The following is a 15,991-nucleotide window of genomic DNA, read 5'->3' on the forward strand; positions in this document are numbered from 1 at the left end:
TTTAAGGTGTCATTTTTTAAAAACAAACCCCAGAAGATGAATTGACAATGTCTTTAATCGTTTAAAAAAGTTTCTTAACGTATGGATATGAACACGCATCCGCTTATGTTCTCTATTGTAAGCGCAGGACCGCAATCTAATGGTGTGAACAGAATATTGTGCATGAAAAGATTAAGATTTTATTTAGTTAAAAATAAAAAGCCTTAATCTAAAGAATGTGTTATTGGCGGACCCCGGTGGTTTTGGCACAGTGCTATACCCATGCTGAATATTTCATTAAATAAAATTGTGTTGTTACAAACTTTTAGATACTGCATTGTTTGCCATAAAATAGGTTGTGATCTAAAATAAACCTTTTACTTTTTGACAGAGTTATCATATTACACATTACCACGGCGGTTTTAAAAGACATTAGTTTACAAGCAGCCCCCTAATGTGAATTATCTCAAACACCCAGACGCTCACAGAGCAGCTTCTGTTTAAGGCTTATCAGAAAAATATAGCTTATAGTTAAATAGATAATAGTACATTTAAGGGTAACCAGTTACAACTAAAATATTTTATTCTTGTGTGACTTTAAAAAAGTCTCTTGACAAAACAAGCGTATTATCAAGTTGTATTTATAAGATACACGCAGACATTTGTCCTAAAATCTAAAATAATAATTTATTTTTTTGTCAGAGCAGACAATATAAGACTCTTTGTATAATATGCGCATATTCACACATGTTTTAAGAATACTTTAATTAAAAATAAACCCTAAAATGTGGTTAAGACGTCTTAAAAACATTTAAAAAGTTTATTAACGTCAGATACAAGTTCTCTGACACCATCGGTGCATGTCTTAATCAGATCCTTGGTTAAAGAACCCCCTAAATCTAAAATAAAACCCCTATTTTGCCATAGTGGACAGAATTACATTTATTAACTTTAATTTAAAACGGCATATATGAACACTCACCCGGCGCTTTGTCAGGCTCCGCCGGATCTTTAATACGCGTGAAACTATAGAGCAGGTTATGAAAAGGTTCACAGAGTTCCTGAAACCGTTTAAAATTTTATTTAGTTTAGACTATCGTCTAAAGATTGTAGTAATGACTCAGGTCTTTGCTTAAACTATACCCGTATATGGAATATTTAATTAAATAACTTGTGATGTTACAAACAAAAGTTTTAATTATAGCATTGTTCATGATTTGTCTAAATCTAAAATAAACATTTACTTTTTTTGACCCCCGTAATGGGTTTTAGAAATCTTTACTCGCTTTACAACACGTACCCCTGTGAATGAATGCATGGCTTGTGAGACAGTAGGGAGGAGGGGTGAGTGCTGACATCGAATGCCAAAACACGAGCTGTCACACACGAGCCGTCATTAAACATAACAGCATACGCTTGACATAAAACACACGCAGTCATTTGACCTAAAATCTAAAATAATAATTTATTTTTGTCAGAGCAGACAATATAAGACTCATTGTATAATATACACATTTTCATACATGTTTTAAGAAGCCTTTAATTAAAAATAAACCCTAAAATGAGGTGAAAACGTCTTAAATCTCTGTGGACATATCAAACTAGGTATCCAATATCCGAAATGTTTTAAATCCAATTTGTCACAAAATGTTTAAAATGTCCCCCAGACAAATCCAAAAAGTCTCTGATTTTTCTCTTTTTTAAAGATACGTCCAAAGCGTTGTGGTCTGTATCCTAACCTGTAAACAGATAAAAACAAGTTATTAGGACAAATATCTAAATAAAACAACTTTTTTCTTATACAACATAAACGTACCGTGGAGATCCGCTATATATATTTTGCAATAGTACACACAACGTTCGCTTTACCGCTGATATCCAAACCTTTAAAACAGATAACACATGTTATTAGAAAATATTAAAACAAACCAGTTTGTTTAAATCTATTGTAACATGATTAAATAAATACACACCGGACAACACGAACCACTCGGTGTCTCTTTGTTCCAAGATTTCCGTGTTACGCTGCTGGTGGTTCTAGTCTCGGTCTGCCTTTTTTGTTCATTCCACTCTTCTCCGCGATTTACCAGGAATAGTTAATACCAGTTTAGACAATTTCGCTGCAATACCAGAGATCGAATTTTTAGTTTTTAAATAAATCAGACAAAATACTGGAACGAACACAGCGAAACACATACGTACCAATAGACTTGAGTATAACAGTTCTGCTCCATCCATCCTGAGTCCGGGAGATCTCTTGTCGCTCCCCAATAAAAGTTCGGTCATAAACTTTCAAAGATTACATCACACGACCCCCACACAAACACACACTGACATAATATCAGCATCAGAAAACTTTGTGTCTGAACAGAAAATAGACTAGTTCGATAGAAAATATCGGCTTTAAGTTTAACCAGTTACAGCTAATCACAAAGCATATATATATATATATATGATTAGTGATTGCCTTAAAATAAACTTTTAATGTTGCAAAACTGTAGATTCAACAACACACACACACGCAGTGTGACACGCAGTGGTGAGACTCGCACGGGTCTAAAAGGGAGGGTGATAAACAGCAAATGTCACAAACACAACCTGTCACATAACAGCATACGCGTGACATAAAACACACTCAGGAAAAACAATCACTCTAAATGACCGGCAATAAAACCATTAAATACTTTCTGTCTAAAGTTGACAACTTGTACAGATTTTGATTGATGGTCCCGCCCCCCTGTCAAAGGGGTCATAAAACACGACCTGTCAACGGGTGGGGGAGGGGGTCATAAAAGTTTGACGAATGGTGGCCCGTTACAACTACTGAGGTCATTCAAAGTGCTTTACATAGAAATGAGAAAACAATATATAAAAGAGAAAAAAGAAAATGTAAAAATAATAGATACACAATAAAATCACAATAAAAAAAGATACATGAGAATTTAGAATAACAATTAAAGAAAATGAATGAATGTGATTTTAATAAAAACAGTTTAAAATGTTAAAAAGAATAAAACAGGAGTAAAAGTGGCTTGAGTTAAAGGTGCAGTCAGTGTAAAGCAGCACAGTGCTCATTCAGTAAATGCAGAGTTAAACAGATGTGTTTTTAATCTAGATTTAAAAGTTAGTATTCTAATCTATTTTCTATTTTCTATTTACAAATAAGTGCTTAATAGCAAATCTGACTGACATTTGCTTAATGACATCATATTTGTTATTAACTCCATTTGATATAAACAACACATCTGGATCAGTTATGTATGGACATAGCCAGTTGTTAAATATAAAAAATGTACAGCTTTGGTACTATTTTTAGGCCTACTATAATATGACAGAGGCTGTCATCTGAAATACTTGTATGTTTGCACATAATATCTATGTCAAAGAATATATAGGTTCTATAAGAACAATTACTTTTGTTTAAAAAAATAGTCTAAAAGATTTAAACAAGCAACCATTTAGTAAGACCTAGATCTCTATGAATTAAAATGACTGTTTCAGCCCACATGGAAAAAACATATATAAACATATATGTTTCAATATAGGTTTTGATATAAGTTTTACATATATGTGACATATATAAAATTGGCCGTTTTCCTATATTATATGTACATATATGTACATATATGCACATATATGTTAACCTATATATTGGTAAAATTATTAAAATCTGTAGCTGCTAATAAATTAAACATAAATAAAGGTCCGACCAATGACAGTCTGCACCTGCAGGAGCAAGGTTCAAACCTCAAACCTTCCGATTACAAAAAAAATGCAATCCCACGCGCCACTGCTGGGATTCGAACACCCAACCTTCCGATCATTAGACAACTCGCTTTACCATCTGCGCTACTGTCGCTGTTAAATATCACTGAACAGTAGCTGTTAAATTAAACCATTTTGTTATACATGTTGTAGACAGATCTTGTAAATGTTTTAAATGTGCAGACATCATAACTTTATTTAATAATTCACATAATTTATGGCCTGTATATGCACATATATGCACCTCAATTTTGCATATATGCAGCATATATATTATCATATATGGGCATATATGCTGTATATGTGCAGCATATATGGGCATATATGCTGTATATGTGCAGCATATATGGGCATATATGCTGTATATGTGCAGCATATATGTGCATAGTAGCTGCATATAGGTTTCATATATGTGCATATATATTATTATATATGTGCATATATGCTGTATATGTGTTGCATATATGTGCATATTAGCTGCATATATGTTTCATATATGCGCATATATGCTGTATATATGCAGCATATATGTGCATATAAGCTGCATATAGGTTTCATATATGCACATATATCCACATATAGGTTCTTTCCATGTGGGAGATGAGAGAAACATAAAAAATGTGCAGAGCATGTTTGTGTATATGTTCCTTTTGTCCATAAAGATATATACGGTTTAATAACTTGCATACCTCACTTTATTTACCTAATTAAAACAGAAAGCCTTCATGGTCCTCGATTAAAGGACATGAACATGAATCTGCTAAATGAAATGATTTTTGTTATTGACACAATTTAATAACACCATCCACCATTCAGATAACGTATCTGGTTTTGTTTTATTAAATTGTTTCAGTTCTTACACTCAACAACAGTAAAGCCAGTGCAGTACAATTTTCTCTACACTGTATAATACAAATACAAAAACAACTTTGCAGAAGTATAGCTATCACACAGTCATTTTGAAAACGGCCCTGACGAACGGCCCCTAAAGCTTATGACAAAGCATACAAGTATTATTGAGATCAGGCAATATACTCAAATTCCTTATTGTGGTTTTTAGGTGCAATTTTCCGTTATGTCCACTAGATGGCTGTAGAGGATCAATCACTGGATGACATTTGCACTCACAGAAAACACAGAAGATGATTACTCTTTAACTAAGTCTACCATTAATAGAACTCTGTACACATTTAAAGGTGCAGTGTGTAATTTTTAGAAGGATCTCTTGACGAAAATGCAAAATGATATACAAAACTATATTATCAGGGGTGTATAAAGACCTTTCATAATGAACCGGTATGTGTTTATTACCTTAGAACGAGACCTTTTTAACTACATACACTGAGGGTCCCCTTACATAGAAGTCACCATTTTGTGCCGCCATTTTTCTACAGAAGCCCTTAACGGACAAATTTTTTTACTAAGTTGTCTCCGACGATGACATGTTTGTCTAGTGACGGCTACTGTAGCTTCTCTATGTGTTTCAAAAGCGAGGGGTGAGCAGTGGACTAAGCCATTGGTTGCAATTCGTGACCTCACCACTAGGTGCCAGTGGTGGACAGTAACGAAGTAAATGTAATTCGTTACTGTACTTAAGTAGTTTTTTGGCGTATCTGTACTTTACTCAAGTACTTTTATTTTGGGAGACTTTTACTTTTACTTTACTACATTTTAAAGTCAGATATCTTACTTTTTACTCTATTACATTTTGAAAAATCGGTCGTTCCTTTTTATTTATCAGTGGATAAAAAACTTAACTGGATAAAATAAAGCTGCAAAAAAAAAAAAAAAAACGCACACGTGATGCGTCAAACCACCAATCAGGGTACAGCATGCGATTTTGAACTTGTTTTGGTTGCCGCGCTGGTTCACGAAAGCTAGCGAGTGCAGCAGCCAGCGTATCGTTTGGAGAATAAAACTGCATTTAAAAACAACGGAGGAAATGACTTGACCGGCCACAACAACAACGGCCTTATTTACGCGAGTTTTTTAAGTCCTTAAAATAGAAGAACGAGTCCTTCGTGTCTTCTCAGCCTGCCTCGAAACTGTGCTATTTCTTTTTACAAGAATACTCCTTCAAATCTAAGGAAACGCGTAGAGGTAAGCCAATTTTATTCTGGTTTTATTTTTAAAGGAGCAATCTTAACAGTAGCTTGCAGAAAACTGTTTCATTGTGTAGTTAAAATATATACGATGTTATCATGAATGAATTTTAAGTAAGTTAGCTATGCAGGCTGGAGCTATTTTTAGCCGTATAGTTAGTGCTGCGTTATTGTGAAATGACAATCAATCGCTATCAACACTGTTGTAAAATATAAATGTCATTTTGATTAGCCATGCAGTGTATTTTGCTTAAACAGGCAGGTGGATTGGAGTGGTCCTTATACTACATATTATAACACATATTTTCAAAAGTTTTGCTTCCAAATATATTAATACATTTATTTATGTATTACAATATACATATGACATGCTAAAGCACATTAAATGTTTCTTAAATTATATTCTGTAAGGCTTATTGTATTTGTCAAAGAAAGGGAGACTGGTTTCTAGATATGTATTTAATGTCTGAATCTTTTCTTTTGCAGAGAAAGCATGGTAGCCAACATTAAAAGGTATGTTACTGTAACATCATCAAGGAAAAGAAACCTGGAAAGTGAGGAGGCTCCATCAACCTCCAGATAGTAAAAGAAAACTCCTGTGAACCTGTGCTTAATTCAAGTTTTTACTACACTTAAACTGTTAAATTATTTAACAAATAAATCTTGAAATGAGACTTACTGCTCTCAAATCCTGTTATTTCATTTGGTGTTAAAGGAATTGTTTGGCTTTAAGGTTTTAGGCTTATGATAATTTTAATAGACATCAGTTTCTGAATAATTGATGTCCTTCTATTAATAGTGAGCCAAGAGAGTTTTTTCACATAATTTGAGTTTCGTGACAATATGATACAGACATAATAAATCACAGTACTTTTGTACTTAAGTACATTTTAAGGCAGATACTTTTGTACTTTTACTCAAGTAAACATTTTAAGCAAGTACTTCTACTTTAACTTGAGTAAAATTTTACCCTGGGTATCTTTACTTTTACTCAAGTACATGATTTGTGTAATTCGTCCACCACTGCTAGGTGCCGCTAAAATGTACACACTGCACCTTTAACTTCATGATTTTACTGTTATAATATTAAAATCACATTTAGTGAAAGACTACCACTTCAATTGTTCTGAGTTATCAGTTTTAACACTCATGTCATTTTATGAAAGCTGTGAAACGTGAACATAATTTTGGAGGCACTTACACGACATTTGCAGTAATAATTATATATTTTTTGTTTTTTATAAAAAAAACTACATACCAAATGAGTGTATAACCATGTCAATATTAAGTCTTGTTCTTTAACAGTCTTGTTTCTCCTTTCTCAGATAAACGTGTGTGTGTACAATATACAATGCAGAATATCTATATGGCCATGTCCTTAAACGTCTTGTGATCTAAATGGCTTGAACCCCGATAATCGCTGCTAGCAGCTATATTTAGGGGTTCAAGCCCGTAGGGCTGAAACCCTATTGTAATTGTTAAGATTTTTATTATTTAGGGGTTCAAGCACGAAGTGCTGAAACCCTATTGTAATTGCCAAGGTTTTTATTATTATTATTATTAGGGGTTCAAGCACGAAGTGCTGAAACCCTATTGTAATTGCCAAGGTTTTTAGGGGTTCAAGCCCGAAGGGCTGAAACCCTATTGTATTTGTATGGATTTTTATTATTCTTTTTATTATTTTTCTTCTGCCGTAAAACGGATCGTGCAGACCAAACCGTAAGGCCTAGAGACTTGAGACTTGGCCAAATGGTAGGTCTCCTTCGTGCGCGAAGTTGACAGAGTGTCATCCCAATCGGCCAATGGGGGGCGCTACAGCGATGGCAAACGCGTTGATGCTCATAACTTCCACAATTCTTGTCCAAATGTCAAGTGTCTTATATCCCTGGATTCCTTGCGTCAAGACAAACAAAATGTATATCTCCGATTTCATTTCCGTCATTAAAAATTTTCCGCTATTTTCGATTTTGTCGAAAAAAATAAAAACGAACTAGTCCTAGGTTTTTCGCTCGATCGGAATCGTTTCGGTGCTAAAATGTTCCTTGGAGTTCGAATATCAATAATTATCAAAAAAAAGTTGAACTTTCGACTCACGGTCGACATGCCACGCCCAAACGTCTGAAGTGTGCGCAGCCACTAGGGATTTATTGGCTATAACTGCGGACAGGAATGAAGTATCAACACGACACTTGGTACTTGTAAAGACAGTCATGGCCTGAGGTGGCATGCGTCGTTTCGTCACAGCGCCACCTAGTGGTCAGACGAATCATTTAAACGCTTATAACTTAGGCTGAGTTTAACGTATTTTCATGCAACTTTTTTCTTTGGAGTCCTGAATTGTTGCCGAGTCCAACGATACCAAGCATGCCAGGTTTTGCTTTACGGTTGGTTCTGCACAGGAAAATAGCGCTTAAAAAACAAGCGCGAATAACTCCGCGAGGGTTATTCCGATCGACTCGAAACGACCATAGGAAGAACATTGTATTACCTTCTGAACAAAAAGTTCTATTGGCGTTATGTTAAAATTTCCATCAGAAATGGCCGAAAATTGCAAAAAACGAAAAATTACCTCAAAATTTTGTGTTTTTACACATAAATGGTTATAACTCCGCAACAAAATGATATTTTTTCACCAGATTTAATACGCTGATGTCTGAGCACAAGCTGAGGCAATACAAAAAAAATGGTATGCCTGCACCACTAGTTGGCCTCATAATTTAACAAAACCTATGACATTGAGCAAACCCAATGGTCATACAACAGTTTTTTCAATAAACTAAAGTGTACAGCCATGATACTAGCTAGATGTAACACAGTCATGATCTGAGATTCCATGCACGAGTTTGTCATAGCGCCACCTAGTGGTAATTTGTTATTTTCACTTAAAAATACTGTAACCTTACCTTTAAAATCATGAGTCATCATGGATTATTCCTTTCATGCTTTGAGTATAATCATTGGTGGATTGCAAGTCACTCCCTAGCAAGCAATGAGAATACCCTAGCAACCATTTAGCAAGAGCTGTATCTCTGTATCAGAACATCGTAGAGACATGGGGTTCAGTTCTTTTGACTCATTAACACTATTTTAACATTTTGTGACCCGAGTTTTGCCAATGCAAGCACCACAAACATTTCTTTCATTGTTCCATTTGTCAATGTTCCGTGAGAAGAGAGGGAGACATTTCACTGAATGATAGCACTTTTTTGCTGATACTTTGAACACGTGTATCTGGTATCTTATTTTTCATCATTTATTTTGTACAATGCAGCAAATCTACACAGCCATGCCCTTAAAGGTCTTAATGTCCCAAATCGATTGAACCCCGGTAATCGCTGCTTGCAGCTATATTACCGTTTGTTTTTGTTAGGATATTTATTATTTTTCTGCCATAAAACGGATCGTGCAGACCAAACCGTAAGGCCTAGAGACTTGAGACTTGGCCAAATGATAGGTCTCATTCGTGCGCAAACTTGACAGAGTATGAACCCAATCGGCCTATGGGGGGCGCTACAGCGATGGCAAACGCGTTTAGGCTCATAACTCCCACAATTCTTGTCCAAATGTCAAGTGTCTCATATTCCTGGATTCCTTGCATCAAGACGAACAAAATGTATATCTCCGATTTTATTTCCGTCATGAAAAATTTTCCGCTATTTTCGATTTTGTCGAAAAAAATAAAAACGAACTAGTCCTAGGTTTTTCGCCCGATCGGAATCATTCCAGTGCTAAAATGTTCCTTGGAGTTTGAATATCAATAATTATTAAAAAAAGTTGAACTTTCGACTCCCGGTCAACATGCCATGCCCAAACGTCTGAATTGTGGGCAGGCACTAGAACATTATTGGCTATAACTGGGGACAGGAATGAAGAATCAACACGACACTTGGTACTTGTGATGAGAGTCATGGCCTGAGGTTTCATGCATCGTTTCGTCACAGCGCCACCTAGTGGTCAGACGAATAAAATAATGCTTATAACTTAGACTGAGTTTAACGTATTTTCATGCAACTTTTTTCCTTGGAGTCCTGAATTGTTGCCGAGTCCAACGATACTAAGCATGCCAGGTTTTGCTTTACGGTTGGTTCTGCACAGGAAAATAGCGCTTAAAAAACATGCGCGAATAACTCCGCGAGGGTTATTCCGATCGACTCGAAACGACCATAGGAAGAACATTGTATTACCTTCTGAACAAAAAGTTCTATTGGCGTTATGTTAAAATTTCCATCAGAAATGGCCGAAAATTGCAAAAAACGAAAAATTATCTCAAAATGTTGTGTTTTTACACATAAATGGTTATAACTCCGCAACGAAATGATATTTTTTCACCAGATTTGATACGCTGATGTCTGAGCAAAGTCTGAGGCAATACAAAAAAAAATGGTATGCCTGCACCACTAGTTGGCCTCATAATTGAACAAAACCTTTGACATTGAGCAAGCCCAATGGTCATAAAACTGTTTTTTCACTAAACTAAAGTGTATAGCCATGATACTAGCTCGATGTAACACAGTCATGACCTGAGATTCCATGCACGAGTTTGTCATAGTGCCACCTAGTGGATATTTGTTATTTTCACTTAAAAATACTGTAACCTTACATTTAAAATCATGAGTCATCATGGATTATTCCTTTCATGGCTTTGAGTATAATCATTGGTGGATTGCAAGTCACTCCCTAGCAACCAATGAGAATACCCTAGCAACCATTTAGCAAGAGCTGTATCTCTGTATCAGAACATCATAGAGACATGGGGTTCCGCTCTTTTGACTCATTAACCCTATTTTAACATTTTGTGACCCTAGTTTTGCCAATGCAAGCACCACAAACATTTCCTTCAGTGTTCTATTTGTCAATGTTCCGTGAGAAGAGAGGGAGACATTTCACTGAAGGATAGCACTTTTTTGCTGATAATTTTGAACACGTGTCTGGTTTCTTATTTTTCATCATTTATTTTGTACATTGCAGCAAATCTACACAGCCATGCCCTTAAAGGTCTTAATGTCCCAAATCGCTTGAACCCCGGTAATCGCTGCTTGCAGCTATATTTATTATTATTAGGGGTTCAAGCCCGAAGGGCTGAAACCCTATTGTATTTGTATGGATTTTTATTCTTTTTATTATTTTTCTTCTGCCGTAAAACGGATCGTGCAGACCAAACCGTAAGGCCTAGAGACTTGAGACTTGGCCAAATGGTAGGACCCAATTTGGGGAGAGGTTGATAGAGTTTCAACCCGATTGGCCTATAGGTGGCGCTATAGCGATAACAAACGCGTTGATGCTCATAACTCCCAGAATTCTTGTCCAAATGTCAAGTGTCTTATATCCCTGGATTCCTTGCGTCAAGACGAACAAAACGTATATCTCCGATTTCATTTCCGTCATGAATTTTTTTTCGCTATTTTCGATTTTGTCGAAAAAAATAAAAACGAACTAGTCCTAGGTTTTTTGTCCGATCGGAACCGTTCCAGTGCTGTAATATTCCTTGGAGTGTGAATATGAAAAGTTATCAAAAAAAAGTTGAACTTTATACTCGTCGTCGTCAAGCCACGCCCAAACGCCCCCAATGGGCGGAGCCTCTTGGACTTCAATGGCTGTAACTTGGGATTGGAAAGAGGTATCGAAACCAAATTTGGTACACATATACAGCGGACTATTCTGGGGTCACGTGCAAAAAATTGCATCGCTTGACCACTAGTTGGCGCTATAACACTACTTCAACTTTGAAGAGCTGTAACTAGAGAAATATGGGACCGATCAACTTGAGATTTGGCACGGGTGCTCTTGGTCTAGGGTACTATCTGTGTGGGAAAGGAATTTCGCGTAGCTCAAAAAACATGGCCGCCATCGGCCAATCAAGAAAAAGCAGCTATTGGGCAGGGTTAACGGAGGCCGATCGAAACGAAACGTGGTGGACCTGTTTGTCTCTTGGCCATGAAGGTCTGTGCAGAGTAAGAAAAAATTCGGCCTCCGGGAGGAGCTATCACGTTTTTTCAATGTTTAAGTGATTGTGTATTATGCAGTGTTTCAGATATCAACAAGATCTTTATATCATTTAATAGAGCTACATTTAATGAACAACTTTTCCTCAAGAAGCACTTGTCTCAGTCGAATCGTTTGTTAGATATTCATAATTTTCTCTTAAACCTACTTTTGCGAACTAGTCCTAGGTTTTTTGACCGATCTGAACCAATCCAGTGCTGGAATATTCCTTAGACACTGAATATCAATAATTATCAAAAAAAAGTTGAACTTTGCACTCGTCGTCGCAACACTACGGTCAAAAGTACGAAGAGGCGGGGCCACAAATACTTAAATTGCTATCATTTATGATAGGAATGAGATATCAACATGAAACTTGGTACACATATGTATAGACCCAAGCTGAGGTCACATGCAAAAAATTGCAGAGATTGTCCATTAGGTGGCGCTATAACTTAAGAACAAATAACCATAACTATAGCATATGTATATGACACATAAATATTTGTCTGACCTACTTGTTATTTTGCACATTACATCTACTTTCAGGTTCTTATAATGGTCTATGAGGATAATTATTTATCTTTGAAAACATGCCACTCAACAGCCAACCAGTATTAACCATGTACGAGTCAAGCCTAATGGTGTGTGATTACAACTAAACTCATGGGACTGTTGGTCTTATGTTTCCAAGTGTCTGTGAGGATTTTTAGTTCATCTTTCTGAAAATCTTTGCATCTAACACAATGTGTGCAAAGTAAACAGTTCTCTAGATCAGTGGTTCTCAACACACCTGCTTCACATAATCAGCACAATAGTAGAGATCTCTATTAACTAAACTGATTGTGTCAGATGAGAGAAACATACAAAATGTGCAGAGCAGTGGTTCTCCAGAAACGGAGTAGAGAACCACTGCTCTATATGTTTATGTTTATATGAAAAAACTATTTTGTGAACTAATACTTGGTTTTTCACTCAACACCACTAAAGCCAATGCAATACAATTTCCTGTAGTCTGTGAGCAAATATGAATGCCAAATTGTTATCACCAATTGTACGTCTTATTCCTTTAGTTGTTTAGCTTTGAATTACAAAAACAACTTTTCAAAACTACTAGAATTTTTTCAGTCAACAACAATAAAATCAGCGCAGTACATTTTTCTGTCCTCTGTGTGTAAAGGTATATCAAATACAAAATGTAATGAATTTGAATACCTGCTTTTGTAAGCATAGATTTCATGTGATGTCACACATTGGTGTAGGTGCCATTTGTACGACTGAATTGCAGCATGTGTGTTTAAAGGAACTCATAAAGATATGGATTAAAGTTTTTCATTATCTCCATTTATTTACATCAGTAGCATTAGGATTCTATTCTACCTTCCATGACATAAACGTGTCCTGACATGATGTATAATACAAAGTTGTTACATTTTTATATGTTATTTTTCAAATATTGCACCAAAAACTTCATGTGATAATGCAATTGGTTATTATTCACATAAATGACCTGCTAGAACCCGACTAAAAAGCAGCACTTTATGAAAGTAACACAGACAAATGCTCACCAGCAAATCTGCTGCAAATCTACTAAATAACATGACATTTGTTATTGACATAATTTGATATTGAAAACATATCTGGATCAGTTATTTATTGGCCCAGCCTAAAATCACATGAAAATAATTGCAGAGCTATACCACTATTTGACAATTTAACATGACAGAGCCTAAAAATGTTTCTATTAAAATATGTAACTTTGCTTTATTGTTTCCAAATCCATAAATTAGTATTCTCTTACAATAACACAATAAAAGGATTATATGAAAAATATATACTCTCTGTGTGAAACACAGACCCTCATTAATATACTTAAGAGCATGCTTATCAGGATTTGAGTTAAAAATGTGTCTACCTTTATTTACTTTTAAATATTCAATACTAATTTTATGTTAAATTAATTGTAAAAGGAAAACAATAATTTTAGCCAACAGATGGCAGAAGGTCATCTTCTGCCATCTGCTGGCTAAAACTATTATTTATTATTTAAAATGTATACTCAATGAAATTGTGTTCACAGGTTTCATCAATGGATGCATGATTTAACTTTATGAAGTCAGTATTATTATGTTAAAATAACATTTCGTCAATCATTCTGACGGTATCCGTTTTAACAGTCATGTGACATTCGAACATAGGATAAACATTTAAATAGGTTGATGAACTCTTAAAGGACACCAAGCATATGGAGATTGGTCATTTATTTCAAAGTCTTATTTCCTAACCCTGCCATTTCTGCTTCTGTGTGTAAATGCATGTATGTGTTTTAGCTTATTCTTCATCATTGCTGTGTTATAGATTAGCCATATGAGACCTATATCTCTATATCAGAACATCGTAGAGAAATTGTGGTGGGCTGTTTTGTCTCATGTTAACAATTTTTGAAACATTTTGTGTGACAAATCTTGCAACAGCATGCACCACATAATTTTCTCTTCAGAAAATTTACCTAATTGGTAACATGTTAGTATTTCATATTCTAAGTATATTTGATAACAATGCAGCAAATCTAAACAGGCATGCCCTTAAAGGTCTTAAAGGTTCATATAATGAGATTTTTTAAAGATGTAAAATAAATTGTTTGTGTACCCAGAGTGTGTATGTGAAGTGTTATCTCAAAATACTCCACAGATCATTTATTATAGCATGTTAAAATTGACACTTTGTAGGCCTGAGCAAAATTGTGCAGTTTTTGGGTGTTTCCTTTAAAATGCAAATGAGTGGATGAAATGCAAACACTGATCACAATGATGGTGGTTTGTTGTAATTGAAATTCAATTGTGCTCTCGATTATTTTATTTTTTATCTTTTTCATGTTTTCTAGGTTGATATAAGCACTGGGGACCCAATTATAGCACTTACACTTGGAAAAAGTCAGATTTTCACGCTATGACCCCTTTAAGGTCCCAGATCGCTTGAACCCCGCTAATCGCTGCTTGCAGCTATATTTCTATTTATTATTTTTCTTCTGCCGTAGAACGGATCGTGCAGACCAAACCGTAAGGCCTAGAGACTTGAGACTTGGCAAAATGGTAGGACCCAATTTGGGGAGAGGTTGATAGAGTATCAACCCGATTGGCCTATAGGTGGCGCTATAGCGATAACAAACGCGTTGATGCTCATAACTCCCAGAATTCTTGTCCAAATGTCAAGTGTCTTATATCCCTGGATTCCTTGCGTCAAGACGAACAAAACGTATATCTCCGATTTCATTTCCGTCATGAAAATTTTTTCGCTATTTTCGATTTTGTCGAAAAAAATAAAAACGAACTAGTCCTAGGTTTTTTGTCCGATCGGAACCGTTCCAGTGCTGTAATATTCCTTGGAGTGTGAATATGAAAAGTTATCAAAAAAAAGTTGAACTTTATACTCGTCGTCGTCAAGCCACGCCCAAACGTCCCAAATGGGCGGAGCCTCTTGGACTTCAATGGCTGTAACTTGGGATTGGAAAGAGGTATCGAAACCAAATTTGGTACACATATACAGCGGACTATTCTGGGGTCACGTGCAAAAAATTGCATCGCTTGACCACTAGTTGGCGCTATAACACTACTTCAACTTTGAAGAGCTGTAACTAGAGAAATATGGGACCGATCAACTTGAGATTTGGCACGGGTGCTCTTGGTCTAGGGTACTATCTGTGTGGGAAAGGAATTTCGCGTAGCTCAAAAAACATGGCCGCCATCGGCAAATCAAGAAAAAGCAGCTATTGGGCAGGGTTAACGGAGGCCGATCGAAACGAAACGTGGTGGACCTGTTTGTCTCTTGGCCATGAAGGTCTGTGCAGAGTAAGATAAAATTCGGCCTCCGGGAGGCGCTATCACGTTTTTTCAATGTTTAAGTGATTGTGTATTATGCAGTGTTTCAGATATCAACAAGATCTTTATATCATTTAATAGAGCTACATTTAATGAACAACTTTTCCTCAAGAAGCACTTGTCTCAGTCGAATCGTTTGTTAGATATTCATAATTTTCTCTTAAACCTACTTTTGCGAACTAGTCCTAGGTTTTTTGACCGATCTGAACCAATCCAGTGCTGGAATATTCCTTAGACACTGAATATCAATAATTATCAAAAAAAAGTTGAACTTTGCACTCGTCG

The 15,991-nt window shown here is 35.8% G+C and overlaps 1 long non-coding RNA gene across 1 annotated transcript; it reads right to left on the bottom strand.

Moving 5' to 3' along the window:
- Positions 1–1,568: 1,568 nt before the first annotated feature.
- On the bottom strand, positions 1,569–2,421 carry LOC135774090 (uncharacterized). Its single transcript, XR_010543644.2, has 4 exons — positions 2,182–2,421; positions 1,953–2,099; positions 1,796–1,863; positions 1,569–1,718 (listed from the first exon to the last, which is right to left on the bottom strand). It is a non-coding gene; the product is annotated as an uncharacterized lncRNA (long non-coding RNA).
- Between the last annotated feature and the right edge of the window lie 13,570 nt (positions 2,422–15,991).

Source organism: Paramisgurnus dabryanus, chromosome 5, assembly GCF_030506205.2.
Source record: "Paramisgurnus dabryanus chromosome 5, PD_genome_1.1, whole genome shotgun sequence".
Lineage (NCBI taxonomy): Eukaryota > Metazoa > Chordata > Actinopteri > Cypriniformes > Cobitidae > Paramisgurnus > Paramisgurnus dabryanus.